The sequence below is a fragment of the Carassius gibelio genome, chromosome B1 (genome assembly GCF_023724105.1).
Source record: "Carassius gibelio isolate Cgi1373 ecotype wild population from Czech Republic chromosome B1, carGib1.2-hapl.c, whole genome shotgun sequence".
NCBI lineage: Eukaryota > Metazoa > Chordata > Actinopteri > Cypriniformes > Cyprinidae > Carassius > Carassius gibelio.
In genome coordinates this window covers 14,307,385-14,318,873 of record NC_068396.1, presented here as the reverse complement: position 1 = coordinate 14,318,873, position 11,489 = coordinate 14,307,385, and the positions used below count along the sequence as shown (strand labels likewise).

General features: G+C 36.4%; 1 long non-coding RNA gene across 1 annotated transcript; it reads left to right on the top strand.

Annotated features, from left to right (window-relative positions):
- The first annotated feature begins 780 nt into the window (after window positions 1–780).
- Window positions 781–2,631, top strand: LOC127949360 (uncharacterized). The gene is made up of 3 exons (XR_008152292.1): window positions 781–948; window positions 1,684–1,848; window positions 2,014–2,631. It is a non-coding gene; the product is annotated as an uncharacterized LOC127949360 (long non-coding RNA).
- Window positions 2,632–11,489: the final 8,858 nt, after the last annotated feature.

Sequence of the window (11,489 nt, the reverse complement as noted above, 5' to 3'; positions counted from 1 at the left end):
TTAATTGTGATTAATCGCATTGTATCCAAAGATTTTTGTTTACTATACTGTATGTATGTGTGCTGTGTATATTTATTATGTATATATAAATACACACACATTTATTTATATATTTCAGAAAAATATGTTATGTTAATATTAATGTATATATTTAGAAAATATTTAAGTGTATTTACATGTCTATATTTGTATTCATATAATTGATATTATAAATAAATATATTTAATATCAATTATATGAATACAAATATAGACATGTAAATACATTTAAATATTTTCTAAATATATACATGCATGTGTGAGTATTCATTCATACATACATAATAAATATACACAGAACACACACATATAATATGCAAACAAAAAACTTGTATTTTTTTTATTTATAATTTTATTAATCGCGATTAATCAATTATAGTCTTTGTTATGACCATAGACTGTATAAAAACCAACACTATTATTTTCACAAATATATATATATATATATATATATATATATATATATATATATATATATATATCTTATGTATTCGTTTTTTTATGGGGGCGGGAGTAAGTAAAAAACTTATGTTATGCAATTGGCAACATTATTAATACATTCAGATGTGATTCTTTCACCAGTTATGCAAGTCAATGTAGAGGCGCGTCTTCTCTGCGATTTACGATAAACCAAGTTCACGCTGTTCTTTCCACTGATCTGACTAGTTCTTTCACATTTATGCGTCTCTTTTCTAACCTGTATGGTAATGTTTCTCCCTCCATCGGCGCGTTGCAATACCGTCTTTCAGCCAACGGGGTCGCTGCGCCTCCGCTTTCCACGCGAGGACCTTCACACAAGCCTGTAATGAAAGAGACGGAGCTTTGTGCCCTAAACTAAAAAAAACAAAACAACAAAAAACACCAGAACCCGAACCCGACTCATGAATTAAAACAACGAATTGTCTGTGAGGTAATGATCGGGGAATTGTCTGTAGGCGGTTGTAAGACAACTGGCGTCGCTCGAGGAAGTTTAATTGAAACAGTTTGTGTGGGATGATCAAGTTGGTGTTCGCCGTTTGCCTCGCTGAGTGAACTTGTAACGTTACAGAGAAAACAAGTAAACAATTCAGATTTCTTACTGTCTAAATTTAAGATAACGGCCATGGTAGAGTAGTGTCGAGTGAGCTATATGGAATAAATGTTTCTGGGGTAACAGGAAGCGGCGGGTTGTGATATTAAATAGCTAAATGTGAGTGTTGGCTGTGTGTTTGTTGAATAGTTTGAGGCCTGGAGGTGACGGCTAGGCCAATAGCAACTCAAGGAGCTCTTTTACTCTCTGAGTCGCTTTTAAACGATGTTTTATTATCCAAGTTGTATTGTTATGTCTGAGCGTGTATAATATGAGGAGACCCTTGGCAGGAGAACTTTAAATTCATAGATACTACGTTTTAGAGTAAAAGCGCGGCAGCGGGGCCGATCTCGTTAGCTCTCTGGCTAGCACTACCATTAGCTTTATTAGCTCCGTGCTCTTTTTCGGGAATTTCCCGCAAACTGTCGTCTGTAGGGTTTTCGTGTCATTGTACGGTTATAGAGGTGTTAGCTACACGCCCAGAGCGCACGAAACAGAAGCGCATATGGTATTTTTTAGTGTTTTTGTAGCGGCGTGGTGGATTTGTGTGCTGAACTTTAGTGTTGTTGCCTATAGAGGCCAGTAGAGGAGCGTCTGTCTGTCTGGAGAAGGCGGATGATGGAGTTCCCGCAGCAGCCTCAGCAGCAAAGACCCGCGGGGGACGGGAAGATCATCTACCCGCTGGGTGTCAAAGAGATCACTGATAAAATCAGCAACGATGAAGTCGTCAAACGACTCAAGGTAAGAGTGACAAATGCAATCACTGACTGGAATTAATTTATTGAGCTTTATAGCAGGTTTAATTAATACAAGTTTCTAATTAATACTTTATTGGAAAACACCAGTGCATGTTTCAGTTATTAATCTATAGTATAATTTATATAATGTTAATGTCCCCTTCTTAAGATGACGAATTGGTTGGACTGGATGGCCATGATGTTGTCATCTGTTCTGTACTTGATCACAAGCAGTCACACAAATTTCCTGTAACAGGTTAAATGGCATTTGTGAGCCTAGTTTAGTTCTAGTTAATGTACATATACCTGTAATAGTGCACTAATAATAATTGCAGAATGCAGCGATAATATATCTATTGCTCAGGCATTTAGTTGCGATGAACATGGAGGCTAGAGGTTAAATGAATAGCTCACACAAAACTGAACATTTTCTCAGACTTGGGCCATCTAAGCTGATGAGATTAATTCTTTTTCAGAATAGAATTTAGTAAATTTAGCATTACATCACTTGCTTACTAGTGGATCCTCTGCAGTGAATGGGTGTTGTTTGAAGGAGAGCATCACAATAATTCACGACACAATTCCTACATCTTGGATATCCTAAAGCTGACTACATTTAATTAGCTTGATGTGATCATACCTGCAACTTGGAGAGTTAATTTCTGTGGAAAAATGCATTAAATTTGCACTGACATACGGAGCAAAACTGTATCTAGTGAATATTAAAATGTTGAGGTGTGCACTTTTGATTTGGGTCAGTAAACAACTAATTTCTTGTTGTCGTTTTCATTGCATAATTGATGTTTGTGTTCTTCCTGTTTGTTTGCATAAAGCCTATGTATTTATGGAAGACAGTGGCACAGAAAGGGTAATATTATGGTAGTATTGTTTAGAAAGTCTTTCAGAACAAAATAACTTAGTTTTTGTTTTTCATACTGTCTATTGATATTGAAATAATTTTGGGGAATAAATAAAGACGTCAGAAAACATGTCAGCAGTGTGGAAGCATTCAAAACTGTCAGAGAAAGACAAAAAATCATTACAAGCACAGAGTGTGTTAGACTGTTTAGTACTGCAATGCATGTCTTTAATGAGAAGATGAAGGGGTGGTTGTTGCTGGTTACTGTAAGATGATTGAAATCGCGAAATGGCCTTAAACAGTTAAGTAAACTGCAGAATGTTGGATTTTCCAATGCACACACAAATTGCATGTATTCAGACAACGCTGCATGAGATTGCAATGATATCTGCTTGTTAACTCAAAGTCCAAAGCACTGAATTAAGCACTGTAAATTATCTACCCTGAAACACTGTTACTCATCAGTTAACATTTGTATGAATTTCTACAAGGCATGTGGCAATGCGATATGTGTGACCAGCATCTTCCAAAAATTGTAATAAGGAAAAAAAGAGAAGAAAAAAAGAAAACCTGGTAAAACTATGTTCAGTTAGTATTCTGCATTCTGGCCAGTGTTTCATTTTGTTGGGATTCAGCCAAAAGAAAAAAAAAATAGTTTTAGTACATACACTACCAGTCAATAGTTTTTGAAGAGTAAGATTTACATAATTTTTTTTGACCATTAAAAATAGCTTCATTGTATTTGAACATAGGCATTCAATTTGTATTTTATTTTTATCAAATAAATGCAGCCTTGATGAGCAGAAGAGTTATTGAAGAAAAAAAAACTTACTGTTCAGAAATTTTATTTTGAGTGGTAGTATATCAAATGTTATGTAATAAGTTATAACCACGTAATGAAAACAGTTATTCACACTTGTGTGGCACAGCATCATCTTTCAGTTTCAGACTTTCTGAAAATCCTGTGTCGGATAGTGCCTTGGTTGTAAACAAATCCACAATAAAATGAAGACCAAGGGAAAAGGAAATTTTGAATATCAAAAGATCAGGGGATATTTTGATTTCTTAGTTCATTGCCTTTTTAATTATTCAGGTTTTGTCTGAAAAAAATTTATTACTTATGGTTATTAAAGAATAGGTTTCCCATTTTCAGGGGCTTAAATTAAAGATTTAACAGTTTTTCCTACTGCAAGAATAGGGCATATTGTTAATCACCTCAAGTCCCGTCCTTTACCAGACCACGTTGACATGTTAATTTCACTGAACAAAAACAAATTGCCTAAAATAGGTGATGTTGCATTTTCAAAACCATTTTAATGCTATTCCTTGATTAACATTCCTATTGTTTTGGATTTTTAATATGTTGGCTAACATTATATGAAGATGAACAGGCTTTTGATTTTTTTTTTTCCGTTCTGCATTGCTCCAACTGATAACCGCAATATTTTAATACCGCACTATTGACAAGCAAACCGCAGAGGAACGATAGCAACCGGGGCAACCGCAGTGTTCAGAGCCTTCTTGTTTTTTTCAATTTGTCACTGTGCATTCAATGTAAAATAAATTAATGATACAATATGGTTACGACTGTAATTTTCTCATGAGCCGTTGTGGCTTTATGGTGCTGCTTTGTTTTGAATAGGCTGGCTGAAATGATGGTAGGTGCTCAATCGCGTCCCAAAAACCTAACGTAGCTAGTTTGGGAACATTTTGGCTTTCAACCCAATGAAAAGGGCGAGCCAGCGAATATATATGAGCCGATATGCAAAATTTGCTTCAAAAAGGTTCCTGTGATGTGGCAATGCATCTAATTTGAGGTCATCGGGACATTCTAAAACGCTTAACGTGAAAAACGTTTAACGTGGTTTAATGTACTAATACAGTGATATTAACAGACCAAACTCACTAAACATCATATTAATAAAGTATACTATCTACAAAAAAATCAGATGATCCCTGAATATGAATTCAACGTGTTTAATAATAGAAAACCATCATAAGGCTTAATGTGTTATTAAACGACTTGCATTCATATTCAGGGCTCATCTGATTTTTTTATAGATCGTATACGTTAAGTGTTTTAGAGTGTCCCCTGTCATCCAGCGCAGAGCTCTGCCCCCTCAAGCATCAGGTCGCGGAGTAACATCAAAAAGAACACCTGAGACCGGTACCGGCCGACAGTTAGGAGTAGCTGAAGCCTTTGCAAAATCTGTAAAATACAGCCGTGAAAGTAACAGGCATACCTGCTGAAGTCACGGACAACCTCCGCGTCAGTGCCCATACCCAAGAGAGCGTGAGCTTTAGGGCTGGGACAACGCGTCGAGGTCATCGATGACGTCGACGCAAAAAATATGCATCGATTCGTCGACCTGTTTTTATTTCTCTAAAAAACGTTTGCAAAATGTTTACCTTATGTGCGCTGAATATATGTGATGGCCGGATCAACATTCTGTCCAACATTATATAACCAATCCAGGTTTTTTTTTGCATTGATCTTTTAATTTTGCGGCTGTCAAAGCCTTATTTGATCGGTGAGTGATGTAGAATAGAATGACTGCTGCGCCTGACAGGGCGCGTACGAGATAGAGCCCCGGCTGTGCGCGCGCACTCACAGTCTTCAAACAACACGAGCGCTTCTTGCTCTCTCTCTCCCTTGTGCATATTAATCAAAATCATTAAACACAATAGGGCGAAAAGGGCGAAACACCAAAGTTTCACGCGCGCTTGCGCACTCACAGTCTTCAAACTACACGAGCGCTGTCTTGCTTGCTCTCTCTCTCTCTCTCTCTCTCTCCCTCCCTCCCTCCCTCCCTCCCTCCCTCCCTCCCTCGTGCATATTAACCAAAATCATTAGACATGATAGAAAAAGGGCGGAGCGCCAAAGTTTCACGTGGAGCATTCAGAGATTTTTTTTTTCCCTCCATGACAGGCTTCTGGCTCCCACTGTTAATTTATTTTTTATTTTTTTTTGGGAAAAGCACTCTCTGTATTAGCTTAAAGCCCTCAAGTTTACATTGGTTACTGTATTCTTTCAATTGCTCTAAACAAGTATTTTGGGTGACCGTTTTTGTTGAATGCTAGACATCAAGTTGTTGTTATTTTCATCTGAAAGAAGAACTTTTTTTCAGTAAGCTAGGCCCTATGTGTTCAGTAAGCTTGTTTCAGTAAGCTATGTGTTTTCAAGGTTTTATTGAATGCTATCTCTATACAAGTGCAAAGTAATGCATTCTTAGTCAGTCTTTTATTTTGTAATTTTAAGAGCAATAAACATATATTGCAATGTTAAGGAATTCATGTTTTTTCATTCAGATATGTAAATCAACATGTATAAATTGTTAGTAGTCAATTAATGGGGAGATAATCGAAATTGAATCGGTCTGAAAAAATTAATTGTTAGATTAAACATTGCATTGAAAAAAATAATCGCTAGATTAATCGTTTAAAATATAATCGTTTATCCCAGCCCTAGTGAGCAGATAACGAGTGCATCGACTCCAACCCGAATCCACTGTCCTGGTGGGCCAGTGGTGGCGTGATAATCAGTCTAGATTTCCACTGCTGTCCAAAGTTGCGTGTAAATACGTGTAATACCTGTTATAAAGCTTTGATTTCTTAAAAATAATTGTTGGAAAGCGCATGTTCTTGTTGCTGTTTGACATTTAACTTAGGGGTGTGCCGGTTTCAGAATTGGTGATGACGGTTATGACGTGAGTCAAATGTGACGGTTCATAACATAACCGTCGGGGGGGGGGGGGGGGGGGGGGGGGGGGGGGTTCCAAGTCAATTGGTTGTTCTTGGAGATAGCGGGTTAACTCCGTGTCAGCGCGCGCTCTGATCGGTAAAGGGGCTGAGATTTCAGACCTCCGTTTATTAAGGAGATCTGTCACAAAACTCATCATTCGCGCCAACGTTTTTTGATCAAATTTCAAAGCCGCACTCGCCCGCCATCCGCTCATTGTTTTGGGGTCTATGGCGATGCAATGCTTTGCTGATGCGAGCCGCAAAAAAAAGCAATTGCCATTTGCCCATTAGCTCCGCCCACTACCGGAGAAACTGGTATGTCTTCTGCTTGTTCGAAAATGAATATGAATATTTCTACATTTAATCCATTATTTTGACAGGAGAAGACAACAAAGAATAGTTTACATATAGCGTGTTGTTTAAGCGTGGTAAGACTCTCGCTCTCTCTCTCTCTTTGCATGTGTGAGAAACAGCGCTATCAGTAAAGTGACGGTGAGTCATGCGCATTCACAAAGAGTTTACAGAGTGTCAAATACAGGTGCGCTGTGTGTCCATTGAGATGAGCTGAAAAGTTCAGATCGCTTGATGGAGAGAGAACTCTGAAGCTCAGATGCTGAAATTAATGCAAGCGTCATGCGCTTCAGTCTATGTAGTAAACAAACCTGCACGTCTCTGCCATTCATTAATTCACACAGAGACGCGCAGAACACGGATTTATATTTTAAACAACTTTTGCGGCTTAACATTTACAGATACTGGTCCATATGGAGATTTGATTTGATTATTTTATGCAGCAAAGATATTTAATGCTAAAGTATGAGGCATAGGCCTACGCTGAGTTTCATTTACGATGAGATGTGCTCTAGTTCACAGTGCAGTGCAAGTGAACGCGGCGTGCTGGTGCTTCCATGTCACGGTTATCATTGTCTGCTTTACTTGCTTTTTATTTATTAAAATACATGCAATTGGTTGATGAAACATTTATTAAAATTAAGATAAAATTTGTACAAAACGAAATTCGTTTTTAAGAAAGGTTTTCTACAAAGCAAAATTTTATGAAGTGGTAAATATCATGTCTGACGATTTACAAAACTTCATTAAGTGGTAAAAACCATTTCTCCCGATATATTGCGCATCTTATGATCTTATCTAAAAAATGAAAATAATTTTTGATAAAAAATGTTTGTAAAAAATATTTTAATGACACGGTTTTGGCGGTTATAGAGTTCTAATGACGGTGTTCAACTATAACCGTCGGTCTCACGGTTATATACTAACCGTCACACCCCTAATTTAACTATAAACAAAAAATTTTTAAAATGTGTCTCTCTTGTCCGTTAAAAAAGCAACAATATATCCTACATAACTCAATGATAGAGCTTTGTATGCAGCAAAATCAGGATAAATTAGGTATGTAAAAAAAACAGCGGTAATAGCGCATATTGCGCTATTGAGCCACCCATAATATCCCCAGGGGAAATTTCTTAACCGCGACAGCCCTAGCTCCAACTGATTTGAATAAATAAGCTATGCATTGGCTGACATGGTATGCTATTTTTTTTTATGAAAAATTAAATGAGAATGAGAATCACGCTTACGACAAAATTGTTACTTATTTTTAGTATACTTCATTGAAGGATTTGACGGTGTGATTCATAGATTAAGTTCTTTTCAAAGATATATTCATAAAAACAACCGCGGCACTGCATTTTAATTTTGAAACTTGGATGTTTATTCAACGAAGTATAAGCCTTATGGAAAAACTATTTGTGGAGGTCAGTTTTGATATTATGACGGGCCGCCACAAATAGCTGTATTTATTGGAAGCATTGGAAACTAGGGCTGAAACAATTCCTCGAATAACTCGAATACGTAAAATAATTAAGGCAAATTGTCTCTAGGCTTCATTTAGTCCATTAACTAACTACACACGGAACACTGTGTTTCCCCATGGACCATTATTACTGACGCACAACTCATAGACACTGGATCATGCACATTTATTAAAATAATAATAAATAAAAAGCGCTGGACATATTTAAGACCGTAAATCAATATGGTGGCTAGTTATGATGTCCCTACGTTAGCTATGTTTTGTGGAAGACTAAGCGAAATTCATGTTGATTGTCTCATTCTCTTTCTGACACACACCATACAGTTATGCATAAAAATACCACAGAAATAAACGTAATCAATATCACATGACGAGTGCCAGTTTCCACCTCTAAAAATCATCATAACACATGTGATACTGATTTTATGCAACAGTTTAACAAAAAAGTTTTTATTAAGATACGTATGTTTTAGACACTATATTGACGGAAATATGGCAACAAAAAATAATCCCAAACACAGCCACAGTGCTGTTTTGCATCACTGAGCAACATGAGGGTGTTTTGTTCCTGAATTAATTATCAGTTTAAATTATTCTGTTCAGTCGCAATGAATCACTTATTAACAGTAACTTTCTGCCACCTACTGGCAGTTTTATTTTCACATTTTTATCACATTTTATTTTCACACAGTCATCTTATATTTCTAAATATCATTATTCAGTGTTTCATGTTTAAAATAACAAAATATTTATGCATTTATAACTGCTGGTTAAATGCATTCATGTCCCTCTGGGCTGAATTAAATAGTGTAAATAGGCCTAAATCTAAATGCCTCTTTAGATGCAGCTTCTGTGTTTCTTCTGCATTACAAAGATAAATTTTGTTGATACCAGGGCTTGAAAATGAAAAAAAAATTCAATCGTTTCACTCCGAGCAGAATCGAAATTTTAACGTTTCTGTTCTGTGTTCCTCTAATATTATTACCGTTCCGAAACCGGTTTTCGGGTGGAAGAAAAAACGGTTAATAACGTTATTTATACTTTTTACTTAGTTATAAGTCACTGCTCACATTGCATTTCATTAGCCCTATTACTTCCGAAATAATGAAGGCTAAAATGCCTGTAACTAGTCTAAACTAAAATGTTTAAAACATTATAAAAACAGTTATTAGTTTATATCCAAAGCAAATCCTCTAAAGTTATAGGCTATAAAAACGTCAATTCAAAAACAAATTAGTAAAGGTGAAGCTGATGCCTACCCCTCTCATTCGGCAGGAATCCAAATGTTTCCATGTTCCCGACATATCTGGATGCTAAAATGTTATTTATTATATAGCGTTTGTACTTTCAGTTGTTATTATTATTTAAAATAATCTTGGCGGTTAACGGTTGTTGGTTAGGTAAAATAACGCAATTAACATCCCTAGTCAGTAATGTCACAGTGCAAAGAATATAGAATAATAGTTACTGTATAATAAGTAGGCTAACCCTTTATTTGCGTCCGAAAGTCAGAATCCAAATTTCACTCTAAGAATAACTTTGAGGTAAATACAGTAAATGAAAATTGTTCAGCTTACGGTAAATTTGAGAAGCTCCCCTAGGCTATTTCCCCTCACTCCACAACAAATCATTTCAACTAACAGTATTTAGAAAAGAACAGGAATTAAAAATAAAAGAAGCTACAGCATATTAACGACAAACTGAAACGAATTAACTTATGCCAAAACGAAACTCAAACCAACGTTGGGCATCATTCAACACAAAATCAAATGTTTCAGTATTCGCGATGTATTTGAATAACAAATGATTATAAAAATAGCCGATAAACAGTGTTTATTATAGTTTGTTAATTTTGAGTTTAATTTAATAGTTTGTAATGTTTATAAACATTTTGTGTCTGCATTGTCTATTTCTGAATGAAATCGTCTTTTTTTCTCTCTCTAGAAAAAGTATGTTTTATATATATATATATATATATATATATATATATATATATATATATATATATATATAACTGATTATTAATCGGTCAAAATGATCTGATACTAGGGTTGCACGATATTGGGAAAAAATGACATTGCGATATTTTATTTTTCTGTGATTTATATTGCGATATTTTTTCCTACAAACAAAAATGAGGTGAGCACACTTACATTCTCATTTTAAATGATTTAAACATCGACACCATCGTGTCAATTGATTAATTATGCGCGAGGGAGAGAGAGCAAGACAGCGCTCGTGTTGTTTGAAAATGGCTTGCTCTCTCTCGGTCTTTCTCTCTCTCTCTCTCTCAATTCAATTCATATTGCTTTTTTGCCATGACATACAAAGGTAGATATTGCCAAAGCATTGTACATAGCAGAATAAAAACAAACACCCCGCACGCTCCCTCTCTCTCTGCCCTGTTAAACTTGCATGTGTTTTTCAGTCCTGTCAATGATAAACTTTCACTCTATGATGGTTAAGCTGTGCAATTAATCCACAAATCATATTTGTCAAGGCCGGGGAGCAGCTGGCCCGTGTTTCTTATTTCAATGAATAATGGATCAACTACGACAGCCTACATCGCACATCCTGCGATGTGACTATCGTGGATTCGTACATCGCGATATCGATTCTTAAACGACACATCGTGCAGCCCTAGCTGATACAGTTTGCTGCATTCATGCACTCAGAAACCGGTGACTGTGAAGGAATCAGCAGAGTTCGAACAAGCTTTTGTCATCGTTAAATCTTTCTCGGACGTTTCGAAATGTCGAAATTGGGTTGCGCATCTATCTGTGCATGATGATGTCCAATGCCATCGGCGAGCAGAGCTTCTCAGAGTTGGGAATAATCAGAAGAGAGTCCTCAGTTGGGCAGGAAAGGTTAAGCATGCTGGCGCTTGAGTGTCGAATGCACATGCACCAATGCAGAGAAAATGTAGGCCGTTTTTGTGCTGCGTCATAAGGCCTAATTTGGTCTTAATCCGGCCCTAAAGGCGGTGCATTGCCATTGCGATTTACCTATGATGAGTTCACAGCTGAGCAGACATTTAACTCGTTGGCTTCAGCACATTTGTGTATGCCATACTGCTGGAATTGGTGAAATGGTTGACAGCAAATGTTAAATATTAAATGGAACGATAAAATAACGTTATTAACCGGTTAATGGCCATTTAAATTTTTCGATTCTGTTCGGAACTATAAAATTTGATTTAGTTTCTGGTTTT